Genomic DNA, 19,900 nt, shown 5'->3' with positions numbered 1-19,900 from the left:
ACATTGTAAGAATCCAAACATTTTCAATTTTTTTATTTTTTTTTTTCAAATATTACAATCATAGTTGCCATATTTAGTAAAAATAATATATATTTTTCTTTCCATAATTATTTTCTACATTGTAAGAATCACAATAGTTTTAAAATTTTAATAAAATATATTCAAATATTACGACACGAGTTGCCATATTTAGCAAAAAATATTTTTTAAATAATCATATTTTTAATATGCTTCAAACTTTGATTTTTTTTATAAATACAACCCGAACTACATTATTAAGCAAAAAAAATATTTTTAAGTTGCCATATTTTTTGGTTTGTAAAAATTTAAATATTTTGAACATTTTACCAGTTTTAGAACTTCAACTTGGGTTCTCGTATTTGAAAAAAAATATATATATATTTTAAATACTATAATTATATATTTGTTTAAACTTTTAATATCTTTTGATATCGCATCTATCTTTTACTACACCATTGATATAGATAATTGAAATGTTTTCATACTGATCGCAACAACAGCGGCTCTTTTGACAAGAAAAAGTGCTCGCACTGGCAAAAAAAAAAAAAAAAGGTGATCCATTTCCATGTGCCTTACATTTTTAAAGAAAAAAAAAGAAAACACAGAAATATGAATTTCGTGGGTCTGATGGTGAAACTGCTTCTCCAAGCCGAGAGTGCCAGGTGCTTTATATCTCAAATTTCACCTACGTATCTCCGCATTGACTCTAGTTACCCGCCATATGGACAGACAAGTGAATAGACAGAGAGACAACACAAAGTCTCCAGATCTCGCAATTTGCTTCAAATGATTCACTGCTACCGTTGCTAGACGTAAAAGCACAATTACACTCTTTGTGCAACATGCAGCAAGTGCAAAATAATTAATATGAAAATGTTAAATTTCATAATTAAAATGCATCACGAAGCGCTTGGTTGCGTTTAATTTTATGGCCTGTTGCACCGCCGTCTTTTTTATTGCGGATTTCGCGCGATTTTAATTATTCTCTTTGCATTTAACTGACTTTGCTGGATTTCAACTGTAATGTAAGTACGAATGCGTCTTAAACGCACACACACACATATATACGTACTTACAATTTTATATTTGCTTGCCACATTTTCGCCGCTCGCCGCTCGCTTCCCGTTTTTAAGCGAAATTGTATACAGTTTGTGCAAATACCGTTAAGTTTACAGTTGCAGCGCCAAGGCCGCGTTTCTGCCGAAAAAATGAAAGCACTCTTTGACCGTGTATTTTGCCGAGCACGAGTTTCATAATTACTTCTTTGACACTCCACCGCTTTTTTGTGTGGTGTGCGCTTTTTCGTCACTTCATCGTTTGTCAGCTTAACTTTTTATATATTTTTGCCGCAATACGAAGTGCTATAACAGCAATTGGAAGATGAAACTGAAACTGAAAGCAAGTTAAAACTGGCACTGCTTTATAGATTTTTAACCTACAAACAGGCGCGCTGACCGCTTTGTGGCATTCAAAGCATATTTACTTGACAAATTGAGGTTTGTTTGAATTTGTGATGGGAAATATTTACTTTTTGAAAAAATATATAGCATTGAAATACACTAACGGTAAATTTTTTTTTTTTAATTTTTTATTGACATTTCTACTAATTTGCTCATTAGGAAAGCTGATCCATTTAAAGTTTACTGCAAATATATAAATTGGAGCTTAGCTTGTTAACAGATAAGTTTTTCTTTTGTAATATTTACTAAGACAATTTTCATTAAACAAAAAATATGTATGTGCACAAAAAAGTCATATATTTTGCTTTACCTAACCAACTTAATTATTCATAATACTAAAGTTGTAAACTTGGCAAATTACATTACTTAATCAACAATATTATGACGCTAAATGGCAGCTGTCTCAGCGCAAATGGCAAATAAGAAACACAAGAAATACTGTTTTCGCCTAAATTGCTGCTAAAAATGCGCACCCATGCTAACAAGGCAGAAACACGCAAACTTCTATGTGTATTTATGTATTGTACTATTTGCATTTTGTACGCCATTAAATAGCTACTTAGACACCTGAGAGAAAGTCTATGACTCTAAGAGCTATTACCTTAACAAGAAGCTCCTCCGCCTTACAGTTTTCAATTTTTCCTTAATACCCAAAGTTTCTTAAGCAAAGCTGTTCAGAATGATCCGTAGAACGCAATTTTTTCAGATTTTTTTGGATCTTCTGTAAATCGACCCACACTGCTATTCAAGTATATGTGTATATGTATGGATAAGTAAGTAATAACGATATCATCCGTAGAGTTGAAAAAGTGTGTGACAGTGTTAGCTTTGGTGTCTTAACAATATTTGTTACACATCTTTCTTATGTAGACACTCACAGCCACGCCTCATTTGAATAGAATTTCATATTGAATTACACCGATATTAATATTTTTACTTAATGTAACCAAAGTATTTAGAAATGTAGAAATATCACTAAATTTAAAAGTCCAAAAATACCTCTAACATGCACCAACTCTCATCTACGAATATGCGAGAATTTCTTACTGGCGTAGACTCTTCTCACGGGGTTATAGCGGTTGTAACAACAGCGCGCCAGTATTTTCATCTCTTCTCTTTCATCAGGTCCTTTTCACCAGGTCCCTCCAATGGAGTGGAAGTCTTCCTCTACTTTAGAGGTGGAGTGTTTTCATCCAGCCGGACGACATGGCCTAGCATAGCCAGCGCAACGGCTGTATCTTGATTTGAACAACTATTCCATTGTCGCCGTATATCTTGTACAGCTCATCGACGTAGGCGTATTAGCTTTTCGGGAATACTAAGTACAGACCTAGTGGCATGGAGGTAGAATACTGTCGAAGTCGGCTTTAAAACCAACGATGAGGTGGTGAGTGGCGATCTTCCTTTCACGTGTCTTTTCCAAGATTTGGCCATGGTAAAATTCTACTCGATAGTGAATTCTCCAGGTTTGAAGCCACACTGGTGAGGCCTTATCAGAAGGCGGGATTCAGTCTTTCACACACTATGCTCGATAAGAGCTCTTATGTGATATTTAAAAGGCTTATCGTCGAGCATGGCCCCCTGCCGCTTTATTGTTCTTCAAGCTATTCAAACCTCATCATTCTTGTAGTCGGGCAATGGGTTCGCCATCTCCAGATGTTACACTATCACCGCCGTTCATCAGGCTGGATCATAGTCCTGCTATGGTCATCATCAAAAGTGGTGTCTTGCATCCGAGGCCATTGTTTCGCTTTCACCGGAAACGGTTTCTAAGTGGCGGGTCCCAAATCCAGCATCACTGGGCGAGTAATATAAAGTCTAATTCACAATTATATAGAGAGGCGTTATGTAGCGTTTGTGAGCTCGCACCCACATGTCTGCTAAATAGATAGACTGAATATGTGGGAGTGGCTTCGTTGAAGCTTTTTTAATTTTAGTCGTATCGCCAGGCCAAACAAGGTAAGCTAACGCATCATACCGCATCATAGAGGGGAATCTCAAGATGCGCGACGAAGCCGCAAGATTTTTTAGTATCAAGTTATAAAGAAAGTCGTTTAAGTACTTAAAACGAAATTGTTCCATAACACCATTTCATTATTATTCTTTTTAACAATGCTTCAGTTAAATACTTCAAGCACTCTGACTACTCTCTAAATTAGCCTTATGTGTGCACACGTCCTTTTGTTCTGAAAATTCTGATTATTTGTCGGAGCCGCTATTTGGCCACTACAGCATATAGCTGCCATAAAAACTGAACGACCGGAACCAAGTGCTTGTACGGAAAGCTTTTTTATTCAGTTTTTTGTTTTTTTTTGGTTTTTTTTTATATTTTTTTCTGTGTTTTTAGCTTTTCGTAAACTCCTAACAATATTTTGAACTACTCTATTTAAAATTACTCGATTATTTAGTGTTCGAATCATCATCACCTATTTGTTACAATCTTTTTTTATAGCATTCTATTTATATCCCTAATTTGCTAACTACTCTAAAAATATTTTCACCAAAATTCTATATTTATACGAAAATTATGCTTACGTATACTCCCTCACTCACTGTTCGTCACATCACTCCTCCATATATGCATCGCTCGTGCTTTTGTCGTTTAAATTACTCCGCTAACGAGCTAAGCTACCGCCCAAGCGCCAGTTAATTAATCAAACGCTACTAATCGATTTTACCGCTACCCACTTTCGATTTTTCTTTTACGCTCAGCGCGCGCTGCAACAACAACAAGCGTAAGTACTTTTTGCCTTGCCAAAGCGAATGCTTTCTTATTAATGGCGTGTGTGTGAGGGTGAGGGCAAATACTACTGCATTTAAGCGACTAAGAAAAAGTGTTAAAGATTAACAAAGAAAAAGGCTAAAAAAAACCACGTTGAAAACTGAGTAAGTAGGGTGAAAGTGCAGTGTAGAGAGTGGAAAGCGTAAAAAGCGGCGAATGAGGTTAGGTTAAGGATGGTGAAAAAAATTGCCACAAATTAGCATGAAAAATCAATGGACTTTATTAAATTAAGGCAAACTGTGATGGTAAGCAGTTTTAGGTGCACAAACAAATAGCCGGCGGCGCTTGAGAGTATTCAAACATAATCATGGAGAGTATGTGTGTGTATGTGTATGATAGTATGTGTGTTTTGGTTTGTTTTTACATAACTGCAAATGTGTGTGCTAAGCAGTTGGCGCTTTACATGCTTCCTATATTGACTATGTGGCATTTTGTAGAATGTTTTGTTGTAAAGCGTCATATTTATATATAGATATATACATTATTTGCATGGCGGTATGCATGTATGTGGGTATATAAGTGTGTGTTTTCTCTATTTTTGTATGTATGTCTAGCTAAGCTTGCACATTTATGCTCCAAGAACTCGCACAAATATGCTGCTGACTGTGAATTATAGCACAAAATCACGCTTAACCACAGGCACAATGAAGCATAACAAAATGCAACAACAACACTGCTAAACAACCAGCGAAATCAGGGCAAACAACTGAAATAATGGTCGTGTGTAATGGAAATGTGGAGTAGAATGCAAGCGGCTGTGCGGGACAAGCGACGCGGGGTGTGAAGAGTTCTGAAGAGAATTTCATTACAAGGAAACATGGAAACATTGATTACACAAACTGTTAACTACATGCTTACATTAAACAACTACCAACTAGAAGAAGAAGCAGAAGCAATACAAGAAGAAGACGAAGAAGAAATAGTATTAGAAGAAGATAAAGTAGAGGTGAGGAAAGCAGAGGAAATGGCAGAAGAAGTCGCAGCAGTAAGCTAAAGCTAACAGCTAACTGTGTATAGCACTCGCTTGACTCTAGCAAGAGGTAATAATCACCAGCGATAAAATACTAACATACATATCTACAACAACAACACATGTACCAATATTTGTACACACGTTTGAGCTATTTCTTAGTATATGGAAAGGAGATAATCGACAAAGTGTAGCAGCCAAGCAGCCGAATCGAAGTTATTATGTGCAAAACAAATAAAGCGTAGCATACACATAGGCGCAAGCGCACGTAGGCGTAAACAAGTGAATGGCAAGTCGGCAGCAAATGAAATTACAATTGCCATTGGCGCTGGAAAAGTCAACAAGACAAAACACAGACACACCGTTATATGAAAATATACATGCGCACACACACATTCACGCGTACAAGGTAAAAGCAAATATACTAATAACGATGCAAAGTTAGTTTTGTGCAAACAATATTAAAAGCAAAATTATATTTGCGTAAAATGTATGTGTGTATATGTATGTATAAAAGTGTATGAGGGTGAAGGTATATCTGCATAAATATATGTATGTATGTCAAAAAGTTGATGTATATTAGGGTGTGTATTATTTTTGTTTTATTTGTAGGTTTTTAAAGTTTGCGCTTTTGTCTTTGGAAGATTATTCCATGTGCATAAAACCTTTATTTTCATTTTAAAGCACGCTGAAGTCTTATTTCTTATGCTAGGTATGTAAAAAGCAAGCTAATTTTTGATAATTAGCATGAAACCAGTAAGTCTAAAAGTATGAAAAGAGATATTCTAGTACAAAAATTAACAATCTTTAAAAAACGTTATAATAATTTTTTTCATGCATTTTAAGTTATGTATCAAATATACTGCGCATTCATATAAGTGCTTTATAAATTCTGTGCTGCTCATACGCCACTGGGTACTCTATGCATGCCGAGTACACTAACTTTTACCGGATTTAACTTTGAAAAGAATGTGTTTATAGAGAAATCAAGGCAAAACATTAATTTCAGTATCACCGAAACTATCATACCCTTAACACATATAAAATATTCCTTCAATGAGCTGAATAACGATTGGTATGTTTGTATGACAGCTATAAGCTATAGTAATCTGATCCGAAAATTTTTTTCGAATATTGCATTGTTACCTCAGACAATGATCAGTTTTAGATTTCGTGGAGACATCTCGTGAAATGAAGAAGTTGTCCATATAAGCACTTGCTTGCGATCGTTCCTTTTGTATGGCAGCCACATGCTATAGTAATCCGATCTATACTTTTTCTTTCCAGATTACGGTATTGCCCTAGAAAATAACTCGTACCAAATTGCGTGAAGATATCTCGTCAAACGAAAAAGTTTTCCATACAAGCACTTAATTTTAGTCAATCAATTTGTATGGCAGCTATATGCTATAGTGAAGTGATCTAAACTTACTTCTTACGACATTGTGGCGATGCTTTGGGCAATAGCACATGCCAAATTTCGTGAGAATATCTTGTGTAATTAAAAAGTTTTCCATACAAGAACTTGATTCCGATCGTTCCTTTTGTATGGCAGCTATGTGATATAGTGAAGTGATCTAAACAATTTCTTACGAAATTGTGGCGATGCCGTGGGCAATAACACATGTCAAATTTCGTAAGAATATCTTGTGAAATTAAAAAGCTTTCCATACAAGAACTTGATTCCGATCGTTCACTTTGTATGCCAGATATATGTTATAGTGGTCCGATATCAGCGATTCCGACAAATGAGCAGTTTCTTTTAGGTAAAAGTTCGTGTGCAAAATTTCAATTTTAAATGGCCAAAACTCTGTGACTAGGTTCGCATATATACAGGTGGACTCGACTCAGCTCGTCATGCTTATCATTTATTTATATACCACAAATGACAAAATTAATGCATCCTGCTGAGGACAGAGTAAAGAGCTTGCAAAAAATATCAACTTGGGAAATAACGTACACCCTAATATATATTTAGTATATATATATTTTTCTGTGTATACTCATGGCATTTGTGCAAAGACAGCAACTAACTAGCCTCTAAAACTGTACAACGACAAACGCAAATCGAGTAGCTGAGTTTCTAATGCAAATTCTGCACACTCACACACACTCACACACATGCAAGCACATGCACTTTGCTTTCGGTGCGAAAAGTGAAAATTGAGCAGATTTACTGATGCTTCTAGACGCTGCTTAGCACACAAGCATACATACAGATTTCAACACACATATGGTGTTACAAATACACAATAATATAAAACACTTGTGTGTGTGTGAGGGTGCGTGCATTGCCTTTGAAGTTAGTATTTGCAGTTGGAGAAACCATTAAATCAGCGCAGATATTAAAACTTTTAAGCCCGCCTAGTGTTTTTTGCTGTTTCGTTGCAAGTGCGGAGATTTGCAGCTGTGGCTCCATACAATAAGAGTTGGTTTAGCAAAGTTTCTAGTTGATTTTATGCACACACATATACGGAGAGAATATCTGGAATCCTTTTAGTACAAATGCAACAGCTGCAAGTGGAAATTTATTTGTTTTCTTATCGAAAATTGAATTAGCCGTGTAGCCTGCAGTGCAACATGCTTAATATTGTTATATACTGCTTACGAGCTAAATCGTTGGGTGTAAATAAATTAAATATGCGCCTAAAAGTATGTTGTGATTACGAAGTCTAAAATGAAGCTAAATCTCTGAAACCCGAAATTATGCTTATTGTTACCAAATATCCAGCGAAGCGTACAAATATCTCATGTTAAGTGAATTTTGGCTTCTCTCTTTTAAAATCATTATTATTTTCGAATTTGGCTTCTCTCCTTTAAAATCATTTCTGGTTTTTAATGAACTATTCATGTAATGCTCTTATTTTCGTATTTGTTAAAGCTTCTTCCATTTTCTCCATTTAAAAATTTTTTTTTTGCGTAATAAATTGTGTAAAATTTTCTTAACATTACTAAAGTGATGCATGTAGTTTTTCAGATGATAAATTTTAAGAGAACTTATATTTACATTTTCAATAAGCTTTATTCCTTATTACAAAAACATTTTGTCTTCTTAAACAAATTATAGTTTTCCTCTAACTGTTGATATTAGCTCATCATCCGCCTAAATGTAGGCCAAATTTTAATATTATTGCCTACATTTAGCAGTGTATTATATTTTACTTGAATCTGTTTGAATTTGTGCTTTAACCATGAAGTATTGCTTAATCGGGTGATTTCCTGGAAGTGATATGAGTTGGGTGTATAATATATTAAAAGATTAATACATTGGCTGCCAGTATAACGTCGGTGATAACGACAAAAAACTACTCTCAGGTGCCAAGCAAAAATACACATGTAGCGCTATGGCCTAGGCGTATATCACCGGTGAGACTCTATAAAGTCAGTTTTTGAAGTATCGATCTAAAATTCTGCACATATTCCTTTTTCATTAAAGAGCTGATTATTGCTCGGAACGACTGATATCACACTACTATAACATATAGCTGCCAAACAAACTGAACGATCAGAGTAAAGCGCTTGTATGGAAAACTTTTTCATTTGTCGAGATATGCATCAGCAAATTTTTCACTTGCTCTTTATTAAGGCAATATTACAATCTTGGAAAAAAATTTTCAGAACAGATCAATATAACATAAAGCTACCATACAAAGCTGAATGATCGAAATAAAGTGCTTGTATAGAAAACTTTTACATTCCAAGATATATTTTCATTAAGTTTCGTCGTGCTTATTGTTCAAGCCAGCAGTGCAAATTCAGAAAAAATTGTGCAGATCGGACAACTATAGCTTTTAACTGTCATACAAACTGACCGAAAAAATTCGTAGAAAACAGCTTTCGTTTTTGTGTAGGGTATTATAGTTGCGGTGCTACCATAGTTTACCGTTTCTCCTATTCATACTCTTTTCATGTTATCATCTCTCACCTTTTTCCCAGAAATCCGCTCGATATAAACATTTAAAGCCTACACTTCACTCACGCTGCTTAAAAGTAGTTGTGTTTGAGTCGCATAATTCTTTTAATTTTTGCTTCAGTAAAAATAACATTTTGATTTTGCATTTACACACTGACTATTTGCGCATTGCCACGCTTCAAAAGGCAAAGCAAATAAATCACGAACACTTTGCTAAAAGTTTTTCAAACACCTCCCACTGCTTGTTCTTATACTTTTTCGGCTACTTCTTCTTCTCACTCTTCTACTTCTTCCTTTACTTCTTCTCCTTGCTATCGTACTTACTCTCTGTGTACTTTCACGATTTAATTGCTCGGCACTTGCTTTACTTTTGACGACTTTTGCCTTGCTGACAGCCACTACATGCTGCCAGACACGTATACATTCACACGCACCAACACAACTTCGCTGTCGCTGCATGCAACACTCTTGGCCACTTTCCCACTCAAACTCGCTGAAGAACGGCAATTTGCCACTGAAATAACAGCTGAAAGATAGTGCAAACATATGTTTTTCCTGCATGTAAGTATGTGTGTGTGTGTGCATGTGAGTGCGCTTGGTTGCAGCAAAAGCGCCTGTGGGTCTTTGGAAAATATTTTTCTTCGCTGCAAATGAAATGAGAACGCTTAAGGTTCTGGAAAGAGTTTGCAGCGCATAGCATTGCATAACTTAGCATAAGCTGACTCGTTAGCTATTGATATTTATGAGCAGAGCGTTGCAGGACTGTCTGTCTGTGTGAGTGAGTGAGTGAGTGACTTTCCAGGCACAAACGCTTTTTCTATGCAGCAAGTGGATAGTGAGCTTGTGTGTGTGTGTGTGGCGATATGAAATTAAACCACCAAGTGGAATCTGCCGAATTAATATGCAAATTTGTCAGCGTGCATCCATGCGGAGCGCCGTTAACTTCCGATTCGTCGGCTGTCAGACGCTACCGCTGGCCGCCTTGCCTGCGCTCAGCCTGCGAGTGTGTTCGCACACACCCTATTGCCGCTACATGCCACATTAATCAAATCCTGTCACGCATATGTGTGGGTATTGTAGTCGGTGTGGCACGACGCAGTGGCACTTGCCTCACGTTGCACCGCACTGTGGCCGCCAATGAAATGAAGCGTATCCATCATCGTCACGGCAGTCTGTCTGTGTCTGTCATATGCGTGCCTTGCAATGTTGCGAGTTGGCATCTTTGAAATGCATATCTTCAGCGCACGGACAGACAGATAGAGGGTGCACTCTATGCGATAACCATATTTGCCGCAATCACAGACGAAGGAAAGTAGTCGGCTGCCGCAGGCTTTGTTGATGCCATCAACCGTTTGAATTGCTGCTGTTGTTTTTTTTTTTTTTTTTTTTTTTTTTTTTTTTTTTTTTTTTTTTTTTTTTTTTTTTTTTTTTTTTTTTTTTTTTTTTTTTTTTTTGGTGCATTTTGCATTCGAGTGTATTTCAATTTAGCATCGGCGATGGTGCTTGAATATGAGGGCGGCAATTTGACTACAAAGGTTAACTCTAGTAACTCTGAGTGGGTTCCAGACCCTGTAGACCTGCAATCCGTTAATAATATTGTTTAAGCTGCAGGTAGCGGTGCATTTTGCAATGATATATTCGTGTGAGACTCGACTTTCGTGGGAAGGGTTCATTGAGTATCTGGAAAAATGATGACGAGCTAGGAGTCCTTGACCGCGTATAAAACCGCATAAAACTAAGTGCATTCCGTTTGCGTAGAACCGACTGCCATGAGAAAGGTTAAACCCAACCTGTTACTATTATTCTCACTTTGGATAAATAAAAATCTTTCGACTAAAACCGATAGTACGGTCGTTGCAAATTTTCATTGTATCTATTAAAACTCTGCTGGATTCGTTACCTTCAAATATCGAATTAGGCCGATTTTCTTCATTCTTAGTAACAGGAACCATAACAAGGTCCTGCGCGGTGTATAGGATTCACGGATTAGACGGCTTTTTTTTTTTTTTTTTTTTTTTTTTTTTTTTTTTTTTTTTTTTTTTTTTTTTTTTTTTTTTTTTTTTTTTTTTGTTTTTTGTAGATAGAAAACTCAGTTGACTATCCGTTATGGGAGAGTCACTTAGGTTTGGTTAAACCACGAATAATTCCAATTGAATGCCCAAAACTCATGAGTATGGAACAAAAATTCCGTCGTATTTCAATGAAACGCCTAGAGCCTACCACTGATTTTTTGAGGCCGCTGATATCAATAGAGAGAAGTAAGGTCCTCTCGCCACGACCAAGCAAGACCGAATTGTAAAAGTCCCGTCCTGCTATATAGTGCAGAGACATGGACGATGACAATATCTGATGAATCGGCGTAACGATAAAAAGGTTCTGCGGTAGATTTATGGTGCAAGATTCTGGCTACAGTGGCAACAGTGAATACTGCATTCGATGAAACGATGACCATAGTTCAACGAATTAGAAAACAGCGGCTACACTGGCTAGGTCATGTCGTCCGAATTGATAAAAACACTTCAGCTCTGAGAGTATTCGACGCAGTACCCGCCGTAAACTTCAATTGTCGTCAAACAATGAAAAGAAATAACAACTGTAGCGTTGTTGTAACCTCGGCTTTAATTTGTACGCAAAAAAAAGAAGACTGATATCAATTCCAACCATTTCTCCAGGTTTATAAAAAGTATGACAATCGACATGTTTCAACCTAAATCTGGCGGCAGCTGGATCTTGGAGTTGAGAGTATCTAGAGCTTTTCATCTCAATTTCCTCATTGCAATATTGACATGTCGCGGCCTGTAAAAGCTTCGGGCTCACCACATGTGCCAATGGGACAGTGTCTAGTCATTGCGGCGTGAGATCACTTAGTCGACGTATTTTATGAGTGCAAACGGTCTTTGGAAATCTGCTCAGTTTGGATCAACCAAATTTAGATTTTTTCTCATTTATGGAATGCATCTTAGTCTTAAGATAGTTTTATACAATATACAAGAAATGACTCTTCAAACCTCAAATTAAACTTATTTCGAAAAATGCACCTTAACAGCAACGCAGTTGCGTTCTTCCACGCAGTTGTTGTAGCTTTTTGAGCATCTCCTTCATTTGCTATTGAATGCTCGCACTGATGCTCCAAGGATTTTGTGGGTTCAGCAGTCCTAGATGGAAAATGTATAGATTCCGAACTGTTTCGGCTTTGGTTGGGCACAACTAACAGCCTGACTCCTCTAAATGTTGAAGCAAGTTCCGAGGTAGTTCGTGGAAATGTTAAGCTCGCTATAAGTCAAATAGAGACAAAAATATAGTAGGCGGGCTCATTTGGCTGCTGGCGAGAATTAGACTCATAATCACATGCTTATGGATCCAAACTTCGTACTTCTTCAGCGCCCTAAAGTTTATTTTGACAATCCGCGAAACTGTTTCAATTTCAGTTAAATTCCCAAAAGTCCATGTCTACTCAATCATTCACATTTGCCGACAAGGACGACGCATCAAACACACACTCACACATGCACGGCGGTCGCTTGAAACGCAGGCTTTGATATGCCGTCGCACACTACAACGCGTGTAGCTACACTATTTACAGTCGCTGAGTGTTCGAGTCTGGGATTGTCAAATAAATTATTTTTGATTGCGCTGTCACTGCTACTACAACAAACAAACGCTGCCGGCGCGGCGCGGTGCTCCTATATGTGTGTGCGGTTTGGTGGCTTTTTGACGGCTACAAAAATCGCTTTGGCAATTTATTAAATTTGTTCGCACACGTTCGCCTTCATTTTGACATTTTCGCACTTTTTCACGCACACGTTTGATTTATGGAATCCCAAATTAATACTTTTTATTATTATCTTCGTTCATTCGCTCGTTTTTTTTGCGCTTAATGACCGCAAATGTTGCATTTAATTTGCATACATTTATGCAGCTTATAAATTTCGCACTGAGTATGTGTTAAAATTCCATCAGCCATAAACATTAAAACGGTTGTGTATTACGTACCTAATTGTGTTGCACAAGTTCACAACTGTCCACACGCGAGAAAAGGTTATATGCCAAGCTGTAAGTGGAAGAGAGAGAGCAAGGGAATACATATTACTTTTAATGGACACATTTAAATAATTTTAAAGCTCATCATTATTATAATGCGTTAATTTCACAGAAATTTATGCACTCAATGGCAAATTGAAATGCTTTTTTTTTCCTCTCTTGTTTTATTGAAATTTATTTTATTGAAAAATATGCAAAATATTCGTGCGTTGAAGAGCTCATTAGATTTTTGCATAAAAACTCTTTGTTTGATATTTAAACCACTTTCGAAATGTTCGACTTGCACATGTCGTTGAGAAGAAGAGATATTGTTTAGTGATTGATAGCTTTTTGGAACTATACACCAAATTTTTTCTCTCAAATTTTTTTAACTACTTATTCTAGCCTAAAATTTTTCGAAGGGTGCCACGAAGTTTGTAATACTCACAACGAAAATTCGGAGAGTCTATAAAATATATATAAATAATCAACGTGACGAGTCGATTTACTACAATGAGCAACAAATGGTAAGACTTTGTTTATAATCTTAAAATTGCTAAATTTTTCTTCAAAATCTATGGCGTCCGCCTGTTTTGTGACAAGTAAGTAGGTACTTTCCAACTGTAAGTTAACTTAGGATCCTACTTCGGGGCATACATATCTTTAAGATTCTATAAAGAGGGTAAAATATGAACAATAAAAATTTTAAGAGATTACATTGAATTGCGAAATCTGATATTTCAGAAATCACAAGCAGTTTCCAATGTAATGCAGGTTTATATGATGGGCTTCTAAGTCTGTTTTCAAAAGACGGGGCGTTGCATACGCAAAGGGGCCAAATTGGGAGAAGGATGCGTGATCTATACGCGGGCCGGAAAGAGAAACGGACCGGATGTCTATATGATCAGAAGGAGGAACAGATCACCGACCGGAACTGGAATTATGGTACCATACTTCCGGTCCGAAAACCCAACCGGAAACAGATGTATATTTTAGCGGAAAGGAAACATGATCCTGACCGGTAGAGAAATTGTGAGAATAAACTTCCATGCGAAAACCCGACCGGAAACGTATATACCTTTCGTCCCGGATGTTGTAAAACGGAAGTAAGATTGGTATCCGTTTCCGTTTTATAACTTCCGGTTAGACTTCCAGACCGGAAGTATAGTACCGTAATTACACTTCCGGTATGTGACATGTTCCTGCCTCCGGCCCGCGTGTATGCCCCGCATCCGTCTCCCAATTTGGCCCCTTTGCTTATGCTATGCCTAACGCAAATTTTTGGTGATTTCGCCGCCGCTGCAGAAAAATTGCATTCAATTTGCTGCTAAATCTCAGATTTCTACCAGGCGACCAGGAGCATGTAGCAAGCAGCCATCGAATACAAAAATGCTTATAACTTCTAAACTACTGGTCGTAGGGAAAAAATAAAAACGCAGACATTTGCAGAATCGCATGGAGCATATTTTTATTAAAGAAAAAATAAGTTTGTATTTACCCAGAAATTTATAAAATTAAAAATGTGTCCCAAATCGCCGATTTTTGAGGAGAAAATCGTCAAAATGATTCTTTATCCTAAGTGATGGTGTTGAAATGGTGTGTGGAAGCATTTCCGAATATCTCTTTATTTATTTCGAGTTCACCTGGACACAAGGCCAAACTATTACCAATAAAGATTATCTTTGAATTTCAATAATAAAACTCAGTGTATTTCCTATTGTTTTGTTAAAAAATCAGCTTTAGGCACATTTTCGGTTTAGATGATTTTTTGGAATTTTTTTCACAGGTTTTCCCATAGTTTGTTTTTCCTTGGTTAATGTAAAATTTATTGATCAAACTGAAAATGGCATTATTTGAGCAGAAGACTTGATTAGTAATTCAGAGAAAAGGTGGTTCTGATATTAGCTAATATTTATTGCATAATTAATAAATTTGACGGAATATATACTCCGTTATATGGGTATTGAGAACTGTGGCATGGTGTGGTGAAAAGCAATATTTGCCTGGTTTTGAACTGAGAAACCCTAGTTTTGAAACTCAAAACCATATATTTCGTTTCATTTTTGAGTTTTTAACTTAGCTGCTTGTAAGTTGCATAAGTTTCAACTCAAGTTCGGCGTTGCACGGACAGACAACTGGCTTGACGAATAGGTGAGCACGGTGAAATCAGCCCAGAATAAGCTGTTATATTGATCACTCTATGTATTTGGAATATTTAATAGTGTCACCAACAACCGTTAGATGAAATACGCCACTTTAGTTATTGCAACATGTTGCAAGTGTATTGAAACATCACCGTAAACAACAACAACAAACAGAATTCATTCGCAAAGCCCCAATTTAACCTAAAACGAAACGAATATTAAATGTCAGAAATGCTTCAAGGCCACACGCATATCAATATCGAAACGAAAGATGCAAGCTCTAAACATCACATAGTGACAGCACATACGTAGACAAGCTTGATTGCTCATTCACGTTTGTGGCAAGTAAGCTTTTGCGTTAAGCTATTGACAGCGAGCAAGCAGACAAATGCAATTGAGGCGCCCCAATGGGATGGTAACCGTGGCAACCAAAGCCGACTGCGGTCGGAGGATGTGCTAGGTGCGCACACCACACACACCAACAAAGACATACACACGCACACAAAAGTACATGCAGTCACACTACACGCCCAGCTAGTTACCACAAAACCGTCACTGCAAAGGCAACAAATGCAACAAAAGCCCATTTGAATGGTACACATGATCTCCGAAGAGGTGTGGTCGGCGATATAGAATTCGCAACGGTAGAGTGCCACATAGTGCTGGTGTTGCAGTCGGGGCAAGTAGCGCGGATAACCACGAGGAATGCAACCGATACGACCGATGTGACCAATATTGACAACAGAAGCGACGGTTGGCACTTGATTTTATGGCCGACACACACATACACACATACACATGCAACCGGTTAGCAATAACAATGCTTTGAATAAAACCATCAACAACAACAACAGCGCCTGAGCTACGGAGCTTTGTTTACCTCTTAATTAACTCGGCGCTAAGCGAATGGCTGTTGACATGCGGCACATGTGGCATATGCGGTATGTTGCAGCTGTCTAAAAGGCAGCAAAACACACTCACCAGACAACAACAATAACAAACACTCCGCGTTGAGTGCGTAAACTCAAACAAGCCGAAAAGCTTTAACGGACTAAAAGGATTTGTGAACAGTGGCTGGGTAAGCCAACAACAACAATCAGAACAGCGTTGACAACAAACGCTACAACAATCACATTTTGGCCGATAAGTGTCTAAACAATTGCTGTTTATGCCGCGCATTATTGTGCCTAATTGCAATTTGTTCTGTCATCAGTCACTTGAAGCGACTGACAAATAACGGTACACKACCACGCCACGCCACATGTGGCAGGCAGCAAAACACAAAAAATGGCAAGTGCCGCACATATGTGCTCATGTTGCAGATGATTGCTGGCAGATGTGTAATGGTGATCGGCTGTTTTTGTTGTAATTTCCGCCCAGAATTTTTTGTTGCTTTTGTGTGTGTGTGTGTGGGTGTGTTGATGTCGGGCGGTTAGCCACAGTGACAACTCGTCGCAGCAACGAAAATTGAATAAAGTGAATTTTGTGCGGTTTTGACACTTCTGACTGTGCAAGGGGCGTGGGGTGAAGGGCAAAAACTGATACCAAATGTATTTCTGTAATTGAATATAAAGTGAAAATTGAACAAAGTTACTAGACGTGAGCGGTGGTTGCTATAGAAATAGAAATTTTTGGAGAAAATTTAGGTAATTTTTGGAGTGTCACAATTGAAGCAAAAGTGGAAGGTGCCACGCCCATAGCAAAATCAACCTAATAGGACATACGCGAAGCCTAATTTTATGTCTCTGCCGATATACTCATGTGTGAGAATTTGGAAGCATGTATTTATATTTCGAAATGCCGTTATTCAGAAAATACCGTTATATGATAAATACCCATTTCTACTTTGTATCTAATAAATATATAAAAATAACTTGATTTCACGAGATTTAACTGTAATATAACCGATAACTTTTTCTGATATACACTCCTGCTATCGAAAGACGTTACCACGCCCACATAAGAAACACTTCCACTTTGTGACTTTCCTTCTAATATGATTTATATGATCAGACGTGATGCCTTTTTAATTTGTTAATCACATTGTAACACTTTTCAATCTTATACATTTTTCACGTAAAAAATTCTAACCAGTTGGCAACTCTTCCAAATAAATCTTCGTAAAATTTTTTTATAAACCAATAGGCATTAATGGTTAGATAATTCATTTATTATCCAACAGACGATTTATACACAATTTAAAATAGGTGGCAACCCTTTTCATTTTTTAACTCCAAATACTCAAAAGCTACTTAACTTTGGTGCCACAATAACCACAGTATAAACTTGTTATAAAACAGTTTAGATTCATACTTAAATAACTAATATATATTTTATTTTTTTACCCAACGAATTATACCAAAATTTAAATTAGGTGGCAATCCCTTACAATTATTTTTCAACTCCTAATACTCAAAAGCGTCTTAAATTCGGTGCGCATATAGTAACCCTTATTGAAATTTTCCATTTTATGACTTTAAAAATTTATTATAGGTGGTGATAGGGTTGCCACCCCTCACAATTATTTTTTCAACTTCTAATACTCAAAAGCGTGCTACGCATAGTACCCATATTTTAATCCTTTTTTATGGCTAAAAAAATATTAAACACTTGAAAACTCTTCATAAATATATTTTGGTCACAAGCCACCTTGGATTGATATCTACATACATAACTAATTAATTTTTTTTTTTTACAAAGGAATTATACAAAAAAATTAAATAGGTGGCAACACTTTTCACATATTTTCTCAACTTCAATTATCCAAAAGCGTCTTAAGTTTGGTGTGCATATTGCAAAACGTCTTTATCAATTATAAGATGTACAATTCTTTTATAGTTTACAACTTTTCCCAAAAACACACATTTTCATAAACCAGCTTAGATTGTTAGCTATATAACTAATATATTTTTCTTAACAAAAGAATTCTAATAAAATTTAAAATGGCTGGCAACACTTTTCAAATATTTAAGCTTAAAAATGTTTAAACAACTGGCAACTCTTCCTAAAAATATTTTCACCATTATTTTTTCTTTTTGGTCCGCTTCAGTTTGGCAACTATATTGAAGTACTTCTTCCATGGAATTAATATACTAAGAATTTTGAATAGGTGGAAATCCTTTACAACAAAAAAAAATATATATATATAAAAATAGTTTCAACTGTGCAATTTTCAGGTACCAATATATTTTGTATGACAAAAAATGTTAGCGAGTTTGAACAGGTGGCAACCATTTGCAAAAACATACTTTCAACTGTAAAAGTTTTATATACCAATATATTTCGCTTGACAGAAAACACTTTTATCGAGTTTTATCAAGCCAACCTAAATAAGCTGCCTATCGCCACCGTTTTCACTTTCGATTTTGCAATTTTCGCTCTTTTATTTTTGAGACTCACCACTGCTTAGGAGTAAAATTAGACCACAAAGTTCTTTTTAGCAATAAATATTTTATGCAGTCAATTGAAAATAATTTCTCATTCGAAAACATACAAATAATTCAAAGAATGCGACTGAGCGGCTAAAAGTAGACTAGTCGATTTTTTTACAGCTGCGTCTATAACATATACACAAGTATACATATATACATACAAACGAAATTGAATAAAATCTTAAATTCTTGCGTGCCATGAATTAAGAAAGTAATCCACTTGCCGCTCCACTTCCGCTCAAGCGCCATATCCGTTGCGAAGCGTCCAGCTAAACGTGCAAACAACTGCAACTTAAATGTGCAAAATATTGCCAGCAAAAAAAAGTAAAAGTGAAAATAAACAAAATGATCGGCTAATGCGAACAAATGGCGGGTGAAACAATTGTGTGCCCAATAACAGCAAACAAATAATGAGCATTTCGCAGGCCATAAGCCAAGAGGCAAAAGTCGCAAGGGCGCGCCGGTGTAAGCGGTGAACGCGAACTACTTGAATTTAAGTGGGCGCTAGAGGGGAGAGCGCGCGCGGGTGAGGCCGACAAATGACGGCGGAAGCGTAAGCGACAGATAAGCGCGAAAGTACGCAGAGGATTTAGAACTTAAGCGGCAGCTCAACGAGAAAGCATCGACCCGCATGCTCATCAAGCGCGTAAGCGAGTGTGTGAAGAGCATGAAAACTGTGTGTGTGCGTGTGTTCATATAAAACGCAATATGTGTGTTTGTGTATATATGCTTGTATTGGTGTGTTTATCTAAAGCATACAACTTAAATCCTCAAGATAAATACCAACAACGCCGCTACAAACACACACATGCACACATGCGGGTAGGCGGGTAGGCGGGATGGTGGACACGCGGACAGACATAGCGCTTTAACTTGCAAGTGGCGTCTTAGAAAATAGCATGACAGCAGCACAACAACAACAACGGCAAAAACAATGGCGTTGGCAAACATTTGAGCGGCAGCAGCTGTTGCAAGCACTCAAGCGTGCATTGGCTTCTGAGCTAAAGCAACCAGCCACACATACACATTCGCACTGAAGCAAACATGTGTTTGCGCATACATACGCACTCAAGACAGTGCGTGTGTGTGCTGTGCGCCGAGGTCTCAGCGGCGGTTGATTCGTTAAGCTGCCTGACACATGAGCAGCTGATGGACTGGC

At 37.1% G+C, this 19,900-nt stretch overlaps 2 protein-coding genes across 9 annotated transcripts in view; one reads left to right on the top strand and one right to left on the bottom strand.

Annotated features, from left to right (window-relative positions):
- Positions 1-19,900, top strand: part of LOC108974808 (protein eyes shut) — a 153,487-nt gene that overhangs the window by 20,366 nt on the left and 113,221 nt on the right. The window lies entirely within an intron of this gene.
- Positions 1-19,900, bottom strand: part of LOC108974809 — a 162,355-nt gene that overhangs the window by 31,044 nt on the left and 111,411 nt on the right. For 3 of the 5 annotated variants that reach the window (XM_018942861.1, XM_018942863.1, XM_018942864.1), the window contains one exon: positions 13,140-13,197. The exons of the other annotated variants lie outside the window; for them this stretch is intronic. The gene's annotated coding sequence lies outside the window, so the exon portion shown is untranslated. The remainder of the gene's footprint in view (positions 1-13,139; positions 13,198-19,900) is intronic. 5 annotated transcript variants of the gene reach the window in all.

This window comes from Bactrocera latifrons, unplaced genomic scaffold, assembly GCF_001853355.1.
Source record: "Bactrocera latifrons isolate USDA-ARS-PBARC rearing strain unplaced genomic scaffold, ASM185335v1 scaffold_59, whole genome shotgun sequence".
Taxonomy (NCBI): domain Eukaryota; kingdom Metazoa; phylum Arthropoda; class Insecta; order Diptera; family Tephritidae; genus Bactrocera; species Bactrocera latifrons.
Note: the sequence above shows the minus strand (reverse complement) of the source record. Positions and strands in the feature narration are given on the sequence as shown.